Consider the following 16,523-nt stretch of genomic DNA (forward strand, 5'->3'; position numbering starts at 1 on the left):
TAATTAATATAATAATTACAAGCACATCATTCACTTATAAATATAAAACCTTCATCATGGGCGCTTAAATATCACTGCTTGTGACGGCGTTATAAAGCCGTTCCTAAAATTTGGTCGTTGGATGGGACGTCTTATGGTAGCTGGATGATCCTGTTCTAAGTGTGAAATTCAAAGCTCTAAAATTCAAATTTAAATTTGTGAAAACTTCGCATATACCATTATTTATTTAGTCTGTGTGAATTTGTGCATCCATTGTACTCATTCTTGAGATTTTTTAGATTGATCCATTTTTTATTTTTCACTGTAGTTGAAACGACTATTTGTTGAATCCCTTATTCTCTCTCTGTTTATTTCGTATTATAAATATCGCCTCGATAAGGTTTTCATTACTATCGTGTAGTCTCACGCACACGCTTAATTTATTTATTACTAGCTGTTGCCGGCGACGTTGGCAGCGGGAATGCTATGAGCAGCAACAATACTGCATCTAGCGTGATACTATACAGCCTTGATGTTGTACCGACCTTTTGATAAAAAATTTTGATCAACATGACTTTTTCGTCCGTTCGCTGATTTTGATGAAAAGACAGTTTTAATGTTGTTCCAAGGTGCAAAGATGTAGGCTTTCCTGAAATTAAAATGAAAGTCTGCTCAATTTTCCAGACATGAGTTACTACAAAAAAAGCAGACAGGTACATGACAGAAAATTTCTTTAAAATTTGTATTGTTCAGCTACACTAGTTTATCATCTATGATCGGATTTTGGAAAAAATAACTTACATACAGGGACGTCGACAATTCCGTTTTATATTAGGTATATTAGCGGACCCAATACACGTTATTCTGTCATGTCAATGCTTACTTGACATGAGTGGATGAAGGTGGCTTTCCATAAAGCCCGTTCTTAGCTGACCTTTACTCGGCGAAAGGAATATTCTTATCAAATTTCAAGTCTCTACGCCTTATGGTTCCAGGGATAGCGTGATGAGTCAATACATAGATGGAGGAAGAATTTGTATATATTTATTACTTGTGTATATATTCTTCTATCTAGAAGATAACCGCAATAAGTGCATAACACTTTAAATGTGTATATATTTTTATAATTAGCTGGGCCGGTAAATTATTTAATGCTTCACAAATCGAGAGAAAATATTACTCCATAAAACATATCCTAAGGAAACATATCTCTGTTAGTTTGACAGCTCGGGTTGGGCCTGCTCAGTGATATTACAGCATAACTATTCGTATTTACTCAAACTTAACCGCAACTTCACACTCCCGAGTATCAGTACTGCAGACATACTAACGTACATACTTCATGCTCATCGTAAAGTTTTATATTTAATATACTTCTGCTAGCTTATGTATGCTAGCTCTTGCAGTGGAATATGGTCCACGGGTCGTCGGCTGATCAACCGGAAAAGATTCTTTTCAAAGCAACGTCGAATCGTTGGAAGAAATTGCCCCGCCTTTACGTTTTCTTTTATTATTATCAAACATTAATTAATTTAATTAAATTTAGTATCGAACATCTGTAAGGACACTGTATGATCTAATTTCCCTTTTTCATGCATGTGTTTTTGTTGTAATGGATCATCCATCAAATAATTAAATGAAGATAACAATTAACTGTCAAAATTATAGGAGTGGTAGTGCCATGTTGGGTCCTCACGGACACAACCGAATTGGGCCGGCACGCCCGGAAAAATACCACTCCCCCACTCGAAACCGGCCTGAAATAGCGGCTATGCCGCTGTGTTTCGTCCGGTGAGTGGGGTATCCGGAGGCCTACACCCACTCTCCCAAATACAAATGGCAGCACGGACTAAAAATAGACTACTCCAGGACGGTACCAGGCTTTGCAGCCCTGGAGAATCCGTCCTTGGGCGTCCACAATTACGACCTGTACCTAATAGTGGTTGCCCAGGCTGCCGCGCGTATTCTGGAGGGGGAAAATCTGCGCTGACTCGGAGCAAACAGAGCAGGAGGCTCAAACCATACTCCTCCACACTCGCTGTGGACTTTTGCAACATCAGGGGGCTTCGCTCAAATTTAAATGCCGTCCACTTTTATCTGGGGACGGCGAAGCCGGCCCTGCTCTTTTTAACCGAGACACAGATATCCTCTCTGGCTGATTCATCTTACCTTTCATACCCGGGGTATAATTTGGAAAACTACTTTATACCACGGGTTGGCGTGTGCGTTTACGTCAGGGAGGATGTCTGTTCTCGACGCCTGAGTTTTCTTGAAGGACAGGACCTATCTATCATCTGGCTGCGTGTAGACTGCGATGACCATCCGCAAATCTACGCATGCCTGTATAGATCCCATAGCGGTAACGCAAAGACTGACCGGCTCCTCGAATACATCCAAATGGCTACAGATTCCGTGTTGGAGCAGATCCCCACTGCAGAGATCGTGTTTCTTGGCGATTATAACGCCCACCACGCCGAATGGCTAGGCTCACGTACCACCGATCATGCAGGGAGATCTGTTCACGACTTCGCCTTAGCATATGGTCTGACGCAACTGGTTATTGCGCCAACGCGAATCCCAGATGTGCAAGATCATACACCTTCACTGTTGGACCTTCTGTTGACCTCATCCAGACGGCTACCTAGTTTCCGTTGACCCTCGTCTGGGATCGTCGGACCACTGCCTGATCCAGAGCACCGTGCCGGTCACGCGCCTAACACGGCCCGATTCTTGGGCTGTCGCTGCGTGTGGCACTATAGGTCAGCAGAGTGGGACGAGATGCGGTGCTTTTTTGCATCCTACCCGTGGAGGCAGATCTGTTTTTCGCTGGGAGATCCAGATGCCACTGCTGACGCTGTTGCTGATGTGGTACTGCAAGGTATGGAACTCTTCATTCCATCCTCCTCTGTGCCTATCGGTGGCAGGTCCCAACCATGGTTTGACCGCTCCTGCAAAATGGCCTCTCTCCGAAAGCAGGAGTGCTATCAGGCTTGGGTCAGTGCGGTGGTTTCTAAGGATAGGAAAAACACTTCAATCATGCCTCCAGGTCCTTCAAAAGAGTTATCGCTGACGCGAAGTCGAAGCACATTGGCAGAATTGGCGAGAGACTTGCACGCCTTCCCTCGGGAACTCGGGCCTTCTGGTCGCTCACCAAGGCTGTCCAAAGAAACTTCTGCCAGCCAGCCATTCCGCCACTGCACAGGGATGATGACTCGCGGGCCCATGACGCGAAAGAGAAAGCTGATCTCCTGGGCTCTCTCTTCGCGTCCAACTCGACTCTGGATGACCAAGGTGCACCACCACCACATATTCCGCGGTGCGAGTCATACATGCCGGAGGTAAAAATCCGGCATGGTGCCATGCTTAAGGCGCTTCTCACCTTGAACATTCACAAATCGAGCGGGCCCGATGGCATTCCCCCGATAGTGCTGTGGACATGTGCTCCGGAACTGGCGCCGGTCCTAACCCATCTTTTCCGGCTCTCCTACTCATCAGGCGTAGTCCCGAAATTATGGAAGGCGGCTTTAGTGCACCCGATCCCTAAGAAAGGTGCACGCTCAGATCCGTCCAACTACCGCCCCATTGCCATTACCTCCATTTTCTCCAAAGTAATGGAGTCGATCATCAACCGCCAGCTCTTGGGATACCTAGAGGGGCACTTGCTGATCAGCGACTGCCAGTACGGTTTCCGTCAGGGTCGCTCAGCTGGTGATCTTCTTGCATACCTCGGCCATAAATGGGCGCAAGCGGTTGAGTCCGGGGGGCCGACAAAATTTAGTCCAATTCAACCCCAAGAAGACACAAGTTTGTGCGTTCACCACTAAAAAGTCTCCCTTTGTCGTATTCCCTCGATTCGAGATCACTCCTCTAACGGCCACAGCCTGTATTGGCATACTTCACGTCGATATATCGAGCGATGTTCAGTTCCGTGGTCACTTGGGAGAGAAGGCCAAACTGGCCTCAAAAAAGCTTGGTGTACTCAGTAAGGCGACACAGTACTTTATTAAAAGTCACCGCCTGCAACTTTATAAGGCGCAAATTCAGCCTCACATGGAGTACTGTTCTCACCTCTGGGCGGGTGCTCCCCAGTACCAGCTTCTTCCATTTGACCGCATACACAGAGAGCGGCTCGAATCATCGACGATCAAGTCATCTCCGTTCAGCTTGATTCTCTAGCATTGCGTAGAGGTGTGGGTTCTCTCTGCATCTTCTACCGCATTTATCACGGGGAGTGCTCAGAGGAGCTGTTCGGGTTGATTCCAGCGGCCGATTTCCACCACCGGACATTACGTGCAAAGTACCATCCGCATCACGTAGACGCGCGGTTGTGGAATGCCAAAGCATTCCACAACCGCGCGTTTTTCCGAAATTTCTTGCCTCGCACAGCCACTTTGTGGAATCAACTACCGGCAGCGGTCTTCCCAAAGAGATACAGCTTAGAGACCTTCAAGAAAAAAGCATACTCCCACCTTAAAGGCCGGCAACGCATTTCTTGACACACCTATTGTTGCGGATGTCCATGGGCGGTTGCCTCACCTCACACATCCCGTGAGCCTCTTGCCCGTTTGCCCCCTCTAATATAAAAAAAATATAGACGCTATCCTGTATAACCACAACTCATGTGAATTCAGAAATGAATATTGGAAAGATTAATTTATTTCTCATAAATAGACGGAGCGTACTAAATAGGTCTAGCTATTTTTGGATTTTGTGGTGATGGTCAGCTGGTGATTTGACGCCAATAATAACTAAGTAAGAGACTAATGAGGAATACGAACCAAATTAGCTCAAATTGTAAATTAGTTAAGTGCTTCCTTAAACAATGTTAATATTCAGCTCAATGTCTATTCAGAGTAACTTTGTCACTCAATAATTGCAGCCAACTCAAATTGTTGCTCAAAGTAATTGTCATAGAACTGTTTTTGTGTATGATAGCTCAATTCCTATGCTTTAAGGTTCACGGTGACGGTATGAAAATATCTAATTTGGATTATACCAGAAATTTTACCAGTGGCTTTCTCTGCCGTCAAGCATGTGAGAGCATTATTTTGTTTCGGTTAGTTAGTGAAATTACTGGCCTAATAGACTTAACATCGTATGTGCGAGCGCAATTATAACACCGTTCAGAATTCAGGGTTTTCAAATAATATTGCAGCACTGTTTTGAATTTTTTATTTTATTTTTTATAACAATAAGGTATGAGATGAACAGGACGTTCAGCAGATGGTAACTGATACGCTGTGCCCATTACAATGTTGTGTCGCTCAGGATTCTTGAAAAACCCATGAATTCTGTGCGGCATTACAACTGTGCTGGTCACCTTGAGACATAAGTTTTTAATCTCATTTACCCTGTAATTTCACTAGCTACGGTGCCCTTCACACCGAAACACAATAATGCTCCCACATTACTGCATCATAATCATAATGTAGCCGGCATCCTCTCCAAAGAAGTCTCCTACAGGTAAAATGAGACTGATTACTGGGCTAATGAAACTTAACATAATATTATATCTCAAAGCGACGAACTCAATAACAACACCGCTCGGAATTGAGGGTTTACAATAATCCCGCGCCACTGCTTAGTAATGGGCAAGGCGTATTGCTATTATAGGTCTTACTCGTGTTGTTTCTAGACTTCTAGACGTCAAACTTTCAACAATTGTGTGTCATCTACCGCATTTATCACGGGAAGTGTTCCGAAGAGCTGTTTCACCTGATTCCTGCCGCCGAATTCCACCTACGCACGACGCGACACAAATTAGCATATCATCCCTACCATCTGGATGTGTGGCTGTCCTCCACATCGCTATACAAGGAACTTTCTTCAACCGAGCTGTCGAATCAGTTTCCTTGTGCTCTGTCTCCAGGACTAAACGACATGAGTATCTTCAGAAAAACGCGTATAGCTTTCTAAAAGACCGGCAACACTCCTGTAATTCCTCTGGTTTTGCAAAAGAATGTAAGAGGTGGTGACCACGTAACATCAGACGATCCGTACGCTCATTTGTCCATCTTTCCCATTAAAAAATTAAGAGGCGTTCCTAATTTGAATGGAACAAATGAATGATTTGGAAATATAGAGATACATAATATATTAACAAACATACTGTGGAACAAAGATTTCCAGACAGCGGCGTGGGGTATTAAACAGTATTCATTCTATTTTTAATTTACACCGATAATCTTGTAATGTATTGTATTGGTTTAGTTGGAAACATCCTTTGTTACAAAATTTAATATGCTTAGCGTTCCTTATCTATTCCTGAAATTTTCAAACGTAATGTGCGTACGTGTGTTAACTGTAGCAATGAAGCTACACAATCGAGAACACAATTATTTTCATTTAAGCCATAATACTCGTAGCGAGGTGTTGACGACATGGGCACCATCTAAAAGTACACCTAAACAGTCGGCATCACCCTTGTGATTCTGATGGTCGTTCCCAATATACTATCTACAGACAGAGATAAATTACTACCTACCTAATTAGTCAGTAATCAGCTGTCAATAATCTGAAGCTGTCCCAATATACCCGATAAGTCACTCTTATCGCCTTATTTGGGACGCGTGAATTGCAATTTCCATATAAACTTAAGCTAAGCTATACGTCCTCCCATTGACAGACAGCGTGTACGGATAAGATGAGTAACCGTCGATAAGTGTATTGGGACAGAAAAGTCAACGATAATTACGGTTTTTATCTAAAGTAGGCCACAACCGGAGATAGACTGAATATTGGGAACGTCCGTTACTCACAAAATTTAAGAAATAATTTAGCTTCTTTGACAAAGAAGGATTACTATACTATATCAGATTATGTAGAAGATAATAAAAATCCTCGATTCGAGATCACTCCTCTAACTGCCACAGCCTGTATTGGCATACTTGGCGTCGATATATCGAGCGCCACTTGGAAGAGAAGGCCAAACTGGCCTCAAAAAAGCTTGGTGTTCTCAGTAAGGCGAGACAGTACTTCACTAAAAGCCACCGCCTGCATTTTTATAAGACGCAAATTTGGACTCACATGGATTACTGTTTTCACCTCTGGGCGGGTGCTCCCCAGTACCAGCTTCTTCCATTTGACCGCATACAACGAAGGGCGGCTCGAATCATCGACGATCAAGTCATCTCCCGAACAGATACGACTTAGGGACCTTCAAGAAAAAAGCATACCTTATAATGACCTTAAAGGCCGGCAACGCATTTCTTGACACACCTGTTGTTGAGGATGTCCATGCCTCACCTCTCCCCATCCCGCGAGCCTCTTGCCCATTTGCCCCCTCTCATATAAAAAAAATATATAGAAGTTATAGGTTCTACGCAAGCCACCTAAAATTGTATAATATAATATTAAGTAGGTTAAGTAATTTTGTTATTATATGATTTAAAAGATGGCCTGGAAGTTTCTTACCAGTTCTTCTCCCCGTGTCAAAGCCCCTTTACGAAGTGATGCCTCATGACGTTTACCATGTGTTGTTGAAATATTTGTTTGCTGGTCTATGACCTCAGTGACACTCGGTTGTATGTCAGATCACCTCATTTCTTATTCTAACCTTAAGAGACCGTGTGAAGTTCTCTTTTTAAAAATTGTTGAGAAATTACGTTGAATGATTTCTCACTGATCCAAAGTTCAAAGGTATATTGAAAAAAAAGTACAAATCCTAATCTACCAAAGAAAACAGAAAAAGATTGCTTACTTTAATATTTATACGCTTGAAGAGATATGGCTTTATTTCAATTTCTGAGATCGTTGTTTCCATTTTTATTTTTAATCTTTTACTTATTGTAACAATAAATATTTTATCTCATTTTAAATGGAATTGTAAAAGTGAATTGGAGTTAAGCACATAATAATGACAAATGCATCAATAAAATTATCATTTCGTGGTTGATTATCACTAATAAGTCTTTTTTTATTTCGGCTGCGATTTACGGACCTCCTTTGAGGCTGGAAATGGATCTAATGACCCTTGAGATCATAGATCTTCATGGGTATGTTTCCACTTTATATCATATGATTTCTTGTTCGTTTCAGCCCCTTCATGTAAAAAATGTATGTCAGTTGTTTTTAAATGAATAAATAAGACTATAGGAATGGTAGTGCTGTAATGAAAAATTCCCATATTTTGAGGGCAGGAAGACCTGTTAAGTTTGTACAGACAATTTTTTTAAACTGAAAAGTTAAAAAAATTTACATGAGTTTATGAAGCGAATGGTAATTAGAGCTATTCTAAATGGCTATAAATTGTAAGCACGTTATAACAAACTTACGATACTTTTAGAACGCCTATTATGTTTAAGCTATAATAATATTTTTGGTATGCGTAAAACGACGTGTTTTGATAATCGTTGATGAAGCGGTGTGCTTTATATTATTATATTAATAGGGATATGAACATTTAAAGATCACAATACGTTCCTGCTGCGTGAGAATTTTGATCACATTTTGATTGTTCAATTGAAAAAAATCATTATTTTTCTCAACTGTATGATCATTAATAAATATAAGTTTATTTTATCAGCCAACATGCGTACAACTGTAATGGTAATTTAGGCGAAATTTTTAACAATGTTTTGATAAAAATATTTACTCTTTTCTGCTGATAGTGAACCACTTAAATATTTGTTGTTTATTAAAGGATGAACATGGGGCTCACGTGATGGTGAGTATGCGTGCATACCACTCTACACGGTCTTTATATGTGTAAGCGCGTTTTCGTTACACCAACGAAATTAATCATTTATTCTCTGAATACACATGAATAATATAAATACAGACAAAAAAGACCAACTACGAGTTTTATTTCCAGGCAGACCAGGATAGAACCCGCAACCTGATTACAATAATCTAAAGTGTTCTAAACTTAATACATTTATGATTTAATATATAAGTATTTTAATATGCACGGTCTGTCACCTAGTCGCTGAATTGGTGTGATCAAAAATATCACAGTAAGTACCTAAGGCGTTCTCGCAACGAAAAACATACAATAACAGCACCAGAAAGAATAAACAATGGCCACTATCACTCTGCCAAGAGTGAATCACTTAGGAGTGGATTTTAATATTGACAGTTATAATATTCAAGGTCATCTTACGTAGATCCGAAGGGAGCATGGGACATAATGATAGTGGTTTTAAGGTTCCTGAATACAATTGTCAACGTTGATCATGGTATGCCTACGTCTTCCAGAATAGGAACAGGTTATCTCTCCTTCAATTTCTATTTATTTCTCAAAGATTTATTTGCCTGAAATAGCCCTTCAGTCAACCCCGTGAGAGGAACGGGACGATTAGCTAGGCTTCAGGGCAATTGGAGTACATATTTCTGTATTTGTTCACCAATAATCTCTTCAAGGGTTCGCACATTCTTTATAGCTTTGAAGTGTTTTTAGGTAGTGGATACTGTCTTTCCTTGGATAGAAACGGTCTATATGAGGGGTATAGTCTTCTTAGTTTGCCTTGTATCGGCAAGCGTTTCGTTAAGGGTAGTTCTCATGAGAGCATGGAGGCAGCTGCCAATTGTTTCTTCGTGCACGCCTGCCTTGCGGTTTCAACCCGTCGAGACCGGTGTTCTGCCGGGTGAGAGCCTCCGCAGTTGTTGCAGGTCAATAGGTCTACAACTGCGTGTCGTATGTCGCTTATTACGTTTAATTTTATGACGTCATGACGTCTGTCTTCCTCTTTGGAGAATCTGGGATTACAAGCCCAGGTCAGCATACAAGCAGCTTACAAGCTATAATCACAAGAGCGTAGCGAGATACTGGCGGCTGCACCACCCTAGAAAATGCTCACAAACCGTAAAGTAATATTACATAGGTAGCCTATTAATGAACAAAAACATAGTTGATTCTATTGGCAGGCGAATTCCCTGTTCAGCCGCGCATTACGAGCCCAAGTCCGCAGAGGTGGGACGTTATCGCGAACCCACCACACTCACCCTGATGAAGGACTTCCGAATGGTCCGAAACTAGTCGGTACCGACACCGACAAAAACGTGAGTAAAACCGTATTAATAAAATATAATTTAATAATGGCTCACGACAGTTTTATTAACTTAGATATATTCGTGGTTTGTCTACGCCTGCCCTTTACAAAATCATAACACCTACGCCCTTGTATCATTACGAATGAACTGTTAAAATATTTAATACCTACTTATCAAATTCGACTAAATAAATAATGTAAAGCCTACCAATACCTTCATAATATAAAATTATTAATACATTATACATACATATCAAAAGTATCATTTTATAATCCTATAACAAATTATGGAAGTAATAAATTAAAAAGAATAAGCAAGGGATAAGAATAAAAATATGAATGTGAAATATTATTCGCTCTCAAGTGGAGGAGTACGATTTAAATTACCGATATTATTTTTAAGAACCTTTTTAGCAAAATACAAAAGATATTTAAGGGTTTCAGTTGAAAACGAAAATTACATTCGCTATGTTCTAGGACAGTCGGACAAATCGGATTTTTTAGGTTGATAATTTCCCAAAAAAGCTTTATATTACTATATTTTCTATTATATAAAGTTAATTTTTGGGAACTATTTTCAATTATTAGGGAGTACCAACGAAGGGCAATAAATGAGCATAAAGTGGCAACTAAGATTAATTAGAAACGACGCGGACATAAGGATGTCATGCAAAATGTCAATATCTAAGTATTCATAAAATTTTAAGTCACAATATTGGTGCCCGGCATAGTTTTAAATAATGATATATAATTTATATATTTATACAATATTATTTTATACGAGTATGTAAGCAATGTCTCAAATTTCAAATAATTAAATGCATAGGTATAAATGTAAACATTATACTCTGGATGACCAAGACGGTGCGAGCCACACATGCCGGAGGTAAAAATCCGGCATGGCGCCGTGTTAAAGGCGCTTCTCACCTTGGACATTCACAAATCGATGGCATTCCCCCGATAATGCTGCGGACATATGCTCCGGAACTGGCGCCGGTCCTTACCCGTCTTTTCCAGCTGTCCTACTCATCAGGTATAGTCCTGAAATTATGGAAGGCGGCTTTAGTGCATCCGATCCCTAAGAAAGGTGTACGCTCGGATCCGTCCAACTACCGCCCCATTGCCATTACCCCCATTTTCTCCAAAGTAATGGAGTGGATCATCAACCGCCAGCTCTTGGGATACCTAGAAGATTACCAGCTGATCAGCGACTGCCAGTACGGTTTCCGTCAGGGTCGCTCAGCTGGTGATCTTCTTGCATACCTCACCCATAAATGGGCACAAGCGGTTGATTCGAAGGGAGACGCGTTGGCGGTGAGTTTGGACATAGCGAAGGCCTTCGATGGGTTGTGGTATAAAGCGCTTATAGCAAAACTGACATCCTATGGGCTTCCCGACAAGTTGTGCAAATGGGTCGCTAGCTTTATGGCCGATCGGAGCATCAAGGTTGTTATCAACGGTGCATGCTCCGATTTAAAACCCATAAACGCTGGTGTCCCGTAAGGCTGTGTGCTATCCCCTACACTGTTTCTTCTGCATATCAATGATATGCTGCAAATCAGCAGTATTCATTGCTATGCAGACAGCACAGGGTATGCTTCCTACACCGGCCGTGCCAACATGTCCCGGGATAGCGTTGACGAGAATCGGAACAAACTTGTGTCTGAAACCGAGACTATGCTTTGCAAAGTGTCGGAATGGGGCCGACAAAATTTAGTCCAATTCAACCCCAAGAAGACACAAGTTTGTGCGTTCACCACTAAAAAGTCTCCCTTTGTCGTATCCCCTCGATTCGAAATCACTCCTCTAACTGCCACAGCCTGTATTGGCATACTTGGCGTCGACATATCGAGCGACGTTCAGTTCCGTGGTCACTTGGAAGAGAAGGCCAAACTGGCCTCTAAAAAGCTTGGTGTACTCAGTAAGGCGAGACAGTACTTCATTAAAAGCCACCACCTGCAACTTTATAAGGCGCAAATTCGGCCTCACATGGAGTACTTTTCCCACCTCTGGGCGGGTGCTCCCCAGTACCAGCTTCTTCCATTTGACCGCATACAACAAAGAGCGGTTCGAATCGTCGATGATCAAGCCATCTCCGATCGGCTTGATTATTTGCGTTGCGTAGAGATGTGGGTCCTCTCTGCATCTTCTACCGCATTTATCACGGGGAGTGCTCAGAGGAGCTGTTCGGGTTGATTCCAGCGGCCGAATTCCACCACCGGACACTCCGTGCAAAGTACCACCCGCACCACGTAGATGTCTGGCATTCCACAACCGCGCGTTTCGTTACAAATTTCTTGCCTCGCACAGCCACTTTGTGGAATCAATTACCGGCTGTGGTTTTCTCGAACAGGTACGACTTAGGGACCTTCAAGAAAAAAGCTTAAAGGGCGGCAACGCATCTCTTGACACACCTGATGTTGCGGATGTCCATGGGTGGTTGCCTCACCTCTCCCCATCCCTTGAGCCTTTTGCCCGTTTGCCCCCTCTTATATAAAAAAAATTATGTAAATATAATATTCAACATAATTAAAAGTAAAACAACAAAAGACAGATCTGTCGATAGAACTAACGGCCACTGCTTGAGCTATCTTTAGGTCTATTGAGATGTGTTGCTTTGACTTCGCTCATTTTTTGGGGCTCCGAGCCCCATGGCGCTAAGTGTGGCGTTGTTTCTTACTGTCCAGAGCACAATAATTGTTAAGTCATACATCATATTTTTTTTAAGGTTGTATTAGGCTTAATCCAAAATGGTACGAATTTCAGCTTGATGATTGTGAGATGGTAGCAAATAGTCCTAGTCTGGGAAAATACCAGAATGACAGAATATTCATCTTTGGACTACCTTTAAAAATAATAAAATTCGTTCTCGTTAGAACGTATTACGTGTACACGTAATAAGAATAAATTTTATTACAAGATATAAACCTGACTTCTATGATGAAAAAGGAAAAACTGCAGCTGAAAATCAGCGCTGTGATGGTATCGCACTAAAGCAGTTCAAATCTGAGTCAGCTTCTTTCTTTTTTCTTTCTGTCAGCGTCTGCATCGCTGTTCGTCGGCGTGTCGAAACAGATCCTCTGCAGGTCTAAATATAGCAGGAGCTCTGTACGTATTGCTTTGTGTTTTTGCATGTTTCTGTTTATGATTATGATGATTGTGACTGACCGTAGGGTGCGCTAATTAATACTCCGCGACGAGCGATCCACACGTACATATTTGATTACAACACGGTTGTGGAAATTTGGAATGTTGAGTTATAACGAATTGTTCTCTGACCTACTACCTCCTTGTATTTTCTCTCAAATTATACCATATATCGCAACTGATTTCTTAAATGATAGATAGCTGTATTGCCATTTTTTTGTTAATAACTTCAAAATTGGTTCACAAAATGACAACATTATCTTCGACCAACATGTTGTAAAATTGAAATAAATTGGATGAAGACAACAGATTCTAAATTTAGTTGTAAGATTTACGGCCGTTCCCAATATTCAGTCTATCTCCGGTTGTAGCCTACTTGTTAAGATTGTAACCTACTTGTTAACTATTGATAAGATTTTTATCTCAAGTTGACTTTTCTGTCCCAATAAAATTATCCGTACACGCTGTCTGTCAATGGGAAGACGTATAGCTTACCAGCGATAGAAGTTTGTATGGAAATTGCAATTCACGCGTCAAAATATAAGGCGATAAGAATGACTTATCGGGTATATTGAAACAGCTTCAGATTATTGACAGCTAATTACTGACAGTAGAAGGTAGTAATTTATCTCTATATGTAGATACTATATTGGGAATGACTGTTAACCAAATATAATATAAACATTGTATAATCATTTCAGTTATTTAAATATCGATACAGAGTTGTAAGTGTGACAATATTTTTTCTAGATAACCACTAAAAAGGCTTTAACTGTGGAATCTCATTGTAAAGTAACTCTCTGGTATCCTATGATGGCTTCGCGTAGCAGTCATCGTTTACAACAATAATATTTGTACAGTAATATGCGTGGAAATAATAATATATCCAAGAGATTGGGTCTTTGCGTCGCGATAAGAAACTGTGTAATGTTTTTACATGAAAATCAAACAAGAGGTCACGTGGGTTTGTTTACGTTTACAACAGTAGCGTTTGATTAACGTAATCGTTTTGTTACACAATTAATCGCGACGATTTTGATATAAGAGTAAGTACGTAACGTATTTTTGAGTTATGGATCGGCTATGAATTAAATTGAAGCCACTTGAGCTATAGAAATAAAAAATAGGTCAATAATTTTGATAAAATATAGGAAAATTTTTTAGACAACTACCGCATTTATCACGGGGAGTGTTCCGAAGAGCTGTTTAACCTGATTCCTGCCGCCGAATTCCACCTTCGCATGACACGCCACAAGTTAGGATATCATCCCCACCATCTGGATGTGTGGCGGTCCTCCACAGTGCGGTTTTCAAGGAGCTTTCTTCCACGTACTACAAAGCTGTGGAATGAGCTTCCTTGTGCGGTGTTTCCGGGACGATACGACATGGGTACCTTCAAAAAAAGCGCGTACACCTTCCTCAAAGGCCGGCAACGCTCTTGTGACTCCTCTGGTGTTGCAAGAGAATGTGGGCGGCGGTGATCACTTAACACCAGGTGACCCGTACGCTTCTTTGTCCTCCTATTCCATAAATAAAGTTATGGATCGGCTATGAATTAATAGAAGTCACTTAAGCTATAGAAATAAAAAAATCGGTCGATAGTTTTGATAAATAGGAAAATTTTTTAGACAACGTGACGAGCAAATGTTCTATGCTGGTAAGTCATACGCCCTCCATTCATCCATAACAGTGCAGTACTGCGCGTTTTATCACGTATTTTGTAGTAAAGCTTGTTCTTGAAAAATCTAAAATCTAAGCGGCACTTTGACTCATTAAATGATTATATAAGAACCGTAAGGCGATCGTGACACGTACACACAAGTTCTCTCGAATATAATTATTAAAACGCGGTTTATCATTGAATTTAGTTAAATTAAATTATTGCAAGTTTTTATAAGCATATATTTTTGATAGTCAATGTGTTTTCATTAAATGTAAAAAGTTAAATAATTATATTAAGTGAATTTTAAGCAAGAGTGAGCAAAAGAGTATTTAAAATTGACGGTGATACATAAAAAGGTTCGAACAATTGCGTGCAGTTATAGCCCTTTATATTTAGATGATTGAGGCGATTGCGGCTTGTCGCTGGCAACTATCGTATATAATATTATCCGTAAGTGATGCAAATATTATATTAACAATTGAGTCATTGTTATAAATTTTTGAGTAAAATCTATAAATATACTTTGGTTGAGGCATTAAAAGGCAGTTTGTGTGTTGTGTCGAGTTGAGAAAGTATACAAGTTAAGTAATATTATACTTGCACACGCACCCATACCTGTATCGAAACGAGCGACGCATTATTAGTAAACAAAACATCTCATAATTACATAATATATAATTACTGATACCGATAACAGCTGATTGACTTTTATCTGATTATAAATTATACAATAAAATAAGTTAACAAGCATGGATTGCGAGAAGTGTAAAAAAGTTGTAAGCGAGAAGGATGTTATAAAATGCGTGGCTTGTAATTTATATCAACACTACTTCTGCGCAGATATGACTGAAACCGAATTTAAAAAGATATTACCAATGAACAAAATGAAATGGAAATGCTCTTTATGTAAATCTAAAAAGACCGGCATATCGGGGATTATCTCAACCAGAATGCGGGGCTCTCCTTCATCTATGTTGAACGTCGATACACAAGCATTCACTGAATATTTTGATGCAAAGTTTGATAGTCTGCGTCAACAATGGCGGGAAGATTTGCACATCGCGATTCAAGAGGTATCTATGAGTGTAAAGCACGATATAGATAAGCTCGAAAAACGCCTGGATGCCTCGGAGGGACGTATTAAGGAACTGGAAAATGCCTTGGCTTCCTTCACATCACGCCCAGAATGTACTGAGGAAAGCACCACATTACGCGCCGTTCTAAATAATTTGCAGTCTAAGTTTGACGATCTCGACCAGGCTTCGCGCAGCTGTAATGTTGAAATACAGAACTTACCTGAAAATAAATCTGAAAATCTGATCCATGTATGTATGCAGATTGGCAAATTAATTGATGTGGACATCAAAGAATGCGACATTAGATCGGTGCATCGTGTGACCCCCGGCCCAGGAGTTCGCAGTGATCGCCCTAAAAACATTTTGCTACAACTATGCACCCGGCGTCAAAGAGACGAAGTGATAGCATGCGCGCGCGCCCGTCGCTCCTTGACGACTGGCCAGCTGCTTGGCGGAGCCCCAACCACCGCGGCCGCCGCGACTCAAAACACGCGCTTCTATATAAACGAACATTTAACACTAAAAAATAAAATATTATTTAGTAAGGCAAGACAACAAGCCAAATTAAAAATTACAAGTTCGCATGGATTAAAAACGGCTGTATTCTTCTGCGTAAGAATGACGATTCACGAGTAATTCAGATCCGATGTGAAAATGACTTGAGCAAAA

At 40.8% G+C, this 16,523-nt stretch overlaps 1 protein-coding gene across 1 annotated transcript in view; it reads left to right on the forward strand.

The window, feature by feature from the left end:
• Positions 1-16,523, forward strand: part of LOC126966542 (uncharacterized) — a 309,865-nt gene that overhangs the window by 266,787 nt on the left and 26,555 nt on the right. The gene's annotated exons all lie outside the window — the stretch shown is intronic.

Source organism: Leptidea sinapis, chromosome 10 (genome assembly GCF_905404315.1).
Source record: "Leptidea sinapis chromosome 10, ilLepSina1.1, whole genome shotgun sequence".
Classification (NCBI taxonomy): Eukaryota; Metazoa; Arthropoda; class Insecta; order Lepidoptera; family Pieridae; genus Leptidea; species Leptidea sinapis.